Here is a 7,476-nt window from a genome sequence, read left to right as displayed (position 1 = left end):
TTCCCTAGGAGAACCCGTGACAGCTTCCGGAAGTTGGACTATTCATGACCTTATCTGAAAATGGTTGATTTGCTGTTAGTACAGCAAATCATGTGGTTTAATATGTATACATTGCAAGCTTTTAACCACTCCTGAAATTGATGAAAAGACCACATTCACTCATTATTATTATTATTATTATTAGTTGGTATAAATTATTTTTATAACTCGTGTATTTCTTAAGGACTAGTTTAATAATGTCTATTGCCTCATAAGTCAATGTCTGGGTCTTCTCCAGACTCTTCATCATCAATGTAATTCTTGCATGTAATTCCTTTGCAATTTCCACATGCTGAGATGCACTTGACATCGTTCTTCTTACAGCTGCACTGTCGGTTGCTACAATCTCCTTTACAATTACAGCTTATGAACTTTAAACGTTCCTCAGGTGCCATAGGGTCTAATGTTGGAACTGGCTCATAGCCATTACCATCCATAGCCACTGGGGTCCAAAGACATGCTCTGCAATAGCATCCAGTCCTGGGTTTGTAGATAGGCACGGAGAGAATGCTGTTTAGCTGCACCCTCTGTTGGAGGTAGAGTTTCTGGTTTGGTTAGCCCAGCTGCTGCCTTTCATGAGAACATGCTGTATCGAATTGCAGCTAAGCCAGTACCTGGTGCATGGTAAATGCGCTGGAAAATTGAAATGCCACTCCTGATAACCACATCCTTACTAGCCTGTACATCAAGGAAGGTGTCCATGTGTTCATCAATGTCCCCAGCACAAAACCTGTCAAATAGAGTGGTTTTCCCAAGGCTGGCAATGGCAGAAACAGTATCACAACCAGTAAAGGCATGACAAAATAGCAGGTAGCACCTCTGTCTTTCAGACAGAGATTCTTGGATTCTTCTGACATCATAAGAACCCTTTGACGTGGTAAAGAAGAGTAGATATGTATTAGCATTATTAGCACATCAGCATCTTCTGCCCGCACCTGAAAATAATAAGAAATAGAATAACAACATAGTAACCATCCAGGGGGTTCACTGACCTCGATGGAGTCATCCTTAGCAGCGGAGTCACACCTGGAATTATAGCTTGCACAAACATGCATACCTAGAATTATAGCTTGAACCAAAGCATTTGCATGTACATTTTTCACACATTAGATAGTTAGGTGTGGCTTAATTTCAACCAAGGAGTGCAGGGGCGGATGTAGGATTTCGGAGGCTAAGCTTGACAGTGACATTTGTAGTATATCGAGCCTTCTCACACAAACCTAAGTAACTACATCAGTGTGTGAAGCACACTAGCATGTAAAGCATGCCAACCTAGGGGAGGGGGGATGTCGCTCTCTAAAGGCAGTGTTTTCAGCTGTTTCTTTTTTTCAGTATCATTCCTGCTGCATGACTTACACTTATTGTAGGATGCTATTGTTTGATATCTATTATCAACTTACTACACTATCACTTGGATAACCTGTTAATAGATGCAAAAGAGCCCTTGTAGAATTCACTGCCAAAAACCCACAATTAAAACCTTTGTAACCATGGGAATAAAACCCACAATCAAACCAAAATGTTTCAAGAAAAGGAAGCTAGTTTTCTGCCTTTACTCATTATTGGGAGCAGTTTACTGAGATACAGTAATATAAATATTGTCAGGAATGCATTATGTCCTTCATATTATAAAGATGCTTTAAATATTTAAATATAATGGCTATTGCTTTAAGAATAGTGCTCACTGACACTATTCTGCAAAGGGGGGGGGGGGGGGCTTAGCCTCCCCCATAAATCTATCCCTGGAAGGGTGCAATATAGTTTGAGTTATGTAGTTTGACATTTCACACTATGCTTACAGCAATCAGACAAATTTAAATATTTCCAAATAAGGCTCATGGGTAGTCCAACTTCCAGCAGCTGTCACGGGTTCCCCTAGGGGAGTTGTGTTTAAATCTTTTGAGGAGAGTTAGTAGACACCTTTACAAACACATTGGTAAAAAAATTTCTTGGTAAGGAATTTATTCCCAGATTATATTAAAATTCCCTGACTAATAATAAAATATATGCTGTGTCCACTACATACTTCTAATAACCAATTTGGCTAGTTCCTTATAGACACACAGTAATCCTGGTCGTCACCATGACAATCACCAAACCTCATGTAATGTGATACATATTATATTCTTATGCGAAAAACTTTACCTTGAAGGTAGTTGATCATGATTTTACAAACGAGTTTTGATTTTACAAGGCTATACACAGGGTTTTTTAAAAGGAGATTTCTGCTGAGGATTAGAACGACTGCCTTATTAGAGTAGTTGCATCAATGATTCATTTTTTTGGTCCCACTTAGCTTATGGGTGATCATGAGATCTAGATTCAATACATGGGAAACTGAATCATTCTATCAATTTCTTTAGTCCTATATATAATATTACAGTACATAAGTGGTAAAAAAATTGCTTGATTATAATGTTCAGAGAGGAAGTCAAACTTTTTAAAAAGTGGTCAAAATTTGACGGGGCTATATGTCAGACTGGGTACACTATAGTAAGAACTATACTAGTATCAAATATGCTAAATAGGTAAAATATGCTAAAAATATTTCAAAAGCCCCTAATAAGCCATATATAATAGTTATGTTTCTGCATAGAATTTCTCAATTGTGTTTTGATATTTCTTCATCACTGCTGGTCGTCTCAACTTCAGTGTGGGACCTGTGTGGAGTACATGATCACTACAGTTAGCTCACATGATCCACATTCCGCACAACACATACCTAGATGGTAAAGTCAGTATCCAGGAGTGTCCACTTCTGTACCTGTGGATATTGGGATAGCACTACTAAAATAAATGTCAAACATGTTGATGGCTATTTATTTCCAATCCTAGTGGGACTCCCATCCACCCCACTTCTCTGTACAGCCAAACCATGTCAACCAGATTGGTTTAAAAATATATACTCACCCAATGCAACACTAAAAGGAAATGTTTATAATTATGTTTAGTGAGATATGGCTACTCAAAGTCTAGCCTAGTAACAATCACATTGTTGCAAATCTCTACATTCACCTGAAATTAAACTCCTTGATATTCACAATAATCAGAACACTTGTCCATGAGTCTCATTTGCACATGTGTACACTAGCTAGGTCCATGAAATTACAACACCAGGGTAAAATTAAGGTGTCCATAATAGGGTTCTATACTGTGCATACATAGCTAGAATGTGTATATGTGGAGCAGGCAAAGTAATTCAATATTGGATCAGATCCAATTCACTTAATACACTTTATATTATCAAAACACTATCACCCTCACTTAATACACTTTATATTATCAAAACACTATCACTCTAGAGTGATAGTGTTTTGATAATATAAAGTGTATTAAGTGAATTGTGTGACAAAAAAATTAATGAGCAAATGAAGGACAGAACAGTATTTTTAGCATCACACATGTTCAATATGATCAACACATGATCACATCTTCATAATTTACACTGGCCATGCCACAAAGATATTTTATCTTGGTCACACACTCTTTTACCTCTGAGCATTAGGGTTTGTGTTATAATGATCAATACCATCCTGGATGGCCTTGAACACTACCTTGTCCTTTGTCTCTATCACTTGTGACACTGTTATACAGTTGTTCCCTAAATCTTGAAACATCTTGAGCACTTGAGGATTTAGGTGATCCATAGCTTCTCCAGTATTAGGATCCACAACACACTATGTACAAGAACAACACTACTAGTCTCTTACTGGTCAAACATGTCTTCACCTTTAGTGTCAGTAGACATGTCAGGAATTTCCTCTTATCTCCTATCAACATCACATTACTCAGGAAGGGAACTTCAGTCTTGATACAATCCTCAATGTACACTGGAGGAACATTCTCTCCACCAGCTGTTATGATCAGCTCTACACACATACCACAAAATTAATGTACACTACACAAATCCTTCCACAGGTTTACCAAATACCTTTGATACGACACTAAGAACTCATCCTATGCAAGTTGGAATTATGCTAAATGCAAATGTATAATTATTACAAATCTCACTTTATCTATGTTACCAATATCTCCTGAGTGCAGCCATCCTTCATCATCAATAGTTTCCTTTGTCTTCTCTTCCATACCAAAGTAGCCCCATGAAAATATGTCTACCACGGAACAATATCTACATACACAACATTAATACAAGAATGTAATATCACATTACGGTATTTGATACCTCTCCATTTCCATGCTTACTGATCAGGGTTGTCAATTTTTGTCTCAACTCCACTGATATTCTTGCCACATGACCCAGCCCTCCATTGTGTGGCAGATTGCAAACTCAGTGTATGAGGACTAGTACACTCGCTCATTTCATACATCTCCAGCACAGGCATGTTTATGCTCATGAAAAACTCAAGTGTCTTGTAGTGTATTGGAGCTGCTCCTGCTGTCATCTGTCGACACTCACCAAGTCCTAAAGCTTCTCGGGTCTTCTTGAACACAAGCATGTTTGCAACCTTCCACCCCCATGGAACTGGTTGCCTTAATCAGGTATTTACACCATTAGCATTGTTTCAAAGGACTTATGTATAGTAGGCTTTACCCTTTCTGTATGTTTTGTTTTCACTTAAACCAATCCATCTTCCCAAAGTTGAAACCTTTGTTTTCATCCAAGTGGCAGTGCGATCAGCATTCTCTATAATTTTATTCTCTCTGATCTGTTCCCACACACTAAGCAGAATACCAGTAGTACAGCTTATAATGTAGTACTTAACAAACACACAGTTTACCTTGGTACTCAGTGGGTTTAACATCTTTAAGTGTTGTTACCAAAGACTCCTATAGGTTTATAGTATAATAAACCATTACCCATGTTTCCCAACCTTCAGATTGTTTGACTCTGCAAAATATATTGTACCACCAACTGGAACAAGTAAAAACATGTCTGCTACCTGAAACATTTTTTAAAATCACACATATATATTCTGTGCCCTTGCATTATTACCATTTCAGAAATATGAGAAAGTGGCAGATAACTGACCACTCGCTCGCAACTAAATTTCCAGTTATCCTCCTTTCCTAGTGTATCAAGGAGGGCCTCTGTAACCCATGTCAACTATGCAACATTATGATATAGGTTTATCCATTGTCATATAACTCACATTGTCATGACTTAACATGACTCCTTTAGGGTTTCCAGTAGTTCCTGACTACAATTATTGGCATCTAATAAAGGTATGCTAAATCATTAGAATACAACTCACGGTGTATACTAGCACAGCACACTGGTTTGGTTGTTGTGCACTAATGATATCATCAATTGCAGAATCTTTAATATCTCTGCCCAGCTCCAAAAACTTTTCCCACTACAAGGAGACACACAACTACTCAATCACACACTATTACTAACCTATAGGCTACCATTGTACATACAACAATACAACGTAACATCATACAGTGTAGGTATCAGGATAGTCCTTGCTGAGTTCTCCTTTGTACTGAACTATGGCCTTCAAGTGAGGAAGCTTGTCACGAATCTATTATTACACATATAAAAATAAGAAGGACCAACTATTCTAATTATTGCTACTTCAAGGACTTTGTCAAGTTGCTTCTGATTTTCCACCACTACTATATTAGCCTTGCAGTCCTTCAAAATGTAGTGACACTCCTCTGGATTACTAGTTGTGTATATTCCAGTAGATAGTCCCCTATTGATAGTGAACATATTAGTAGCTTATTCTGTTACTAATGCTATTTCATACCCAGCAAACACTGCTCCCATACTAGATGCAAACCACTCCACAGAGTTGAAACCCAGAATACCAACAGCATGGTAAGGTTCCAGTCCAAGCTATATACACACAACAGCACATACAGAAGGTAAACCATGGGTATGATACCTTTAGAAAAGACTTTACAGTATCATAAATCAGTTTCATATATTGTGTAAAGGTTAAACTCTGCCACGGATCTTCCTTGTTATCCTTCCAACATAATGCTTTTCCATCTGGTGTCTCACCAACTGTCCTCTTCAAAAATTGTGGGATTGTCATTGATTGCAGAGCACTAACACCAGACTCTCCTACTGCACTATTCACTGTGTCAGTGGGATCAAAACAGCACAATTTTCTAGCTAATGCTGATTCTGGCTTGACCTTGTTCTATAAAGAATTAGGTTGACACTGTAATTATTACATTTACACACTTAGAATATGTACACATGATACACAAACTCTATAGATGTACTCGTGAAAGTTTTATCGAAGCTCTTAAAAATAGTGGTCACCACAAAACTAAGGTGGTATATGTTTAATTACCTCAGCTATAATATGACTAATTCTTATACACACTTCAATAATTCTGGGTCGTTCAGATGGTTCTATGTCCAAACAATCTTTATCAATTTCCTTAAGCGTGGTGATTCACAGGACACTTTATTGAAATAATCTATCCTCCTTTCAATCTCTGTACGAACAACTGGCTCTCTGATTTTATAATATGCTTGAGCCTTTGGAGTTGGCCACTTGCCACTTGTCAAATGCAATGCTATACAAGCCAATGAGAAAACATCAACAGATTTGCTATAACTTGGGTTATCAGACAATGCTTCTGGTGGCATAAAATCTTCTTGCTGAGTGTGCAATGCAGGTATGAATTTTGCTGTCCCAAAATCACCAATTTCTGCCACCAACATGTCTGTAAGCATAATATTATTAGAGGAGAGATCCCTGTGAAAATGATGCTTCTCATTGTGGAGGTATCGTAAACCCTCAGATATATCTCTTAAAATCGATAACTTAAGATGTACTTGAAGAGGCTCTTCCTTGGTTCTCTCAATGCAACTGGTTAAGCTTTCTTCCATCAACTCCACAACAAGCCATGGTAGTTTTACTACAGTTGGTGGATAGTAAATTCCAGTTCATCTGAAAATCTTTTTCTGACTTCTTCAAATGCATCAGGAGTAATGTCAAGAAAAGTCTCATGAATATTTATAGATGCATATGATTTTCCATTCACTAGAACTTTATAAACATTTCCATAAGCTCCTTTTTCAAGTACTTTTCCTGTACTTTCTACTCCGGTTAATTCCAGATTCTGCAATGTTTTATCCTGGAGTGAGTAGGAAAGATAATGGCAATGTACTGCTACACATGCATCATGTGTGTGCCTCCATTATAGTTTTCCTTGTAGACACTTAAATTGTGTATAAAGAATTTAATATGTACATTGTGTGTGTGCGTGCGTGTGCATGTGTGCGTGCGTGCATGCATAACATATTGTATCGTTACCTTGATAAACAGTTATGCACAACTATACAACAGCAACATATGTTTTATACATTGGAACCTCAGTTATCCAAACCCCTTGGGACCAGGGGTGGTCCATAAGTCTGAAAAGTCCATATCTCTGAAACTGTGTATAAATAACCTTAAAGAAATTTTTTTTAAATATCAGTGTTTTCAACAAACAGTCACTACTCTAATA

At 37.5% G+C, this 7,476-nt stretch overlaps 1 pseudogene; it reads right to left on the bottom strand.

Moving 5' to 3' along the window:
• Window positions 1–248: 248 nt before the first annotated feature.
• Window positions 249–6,685, bottom strand: LOC136237674 (long-chain-fatty-acid--CoA ligase ACSBG2-like; annotated as a pseudogene).
• Window positions 6,686–7,476: the final 791 nt, after the last annotated feature.

Source organism: Dysidea avara, chromosome 11 (genome assembly GCF_963678975.1).
Source record: "Dysidea avara chromosome 11, odDysAvar1.4, whole genome shotgun sequence".
Lineage (NCBI taxonomy): Eukaryota > Metazoa > Porifera > Demospongiae > Dictyoceratida > Dysideidae > Dysidea > Dysidea avara.
Note: the sequence above shows the minus strand (reverse complement) of the source record. Positions and strands in the feature narration are given on the sequence as shown.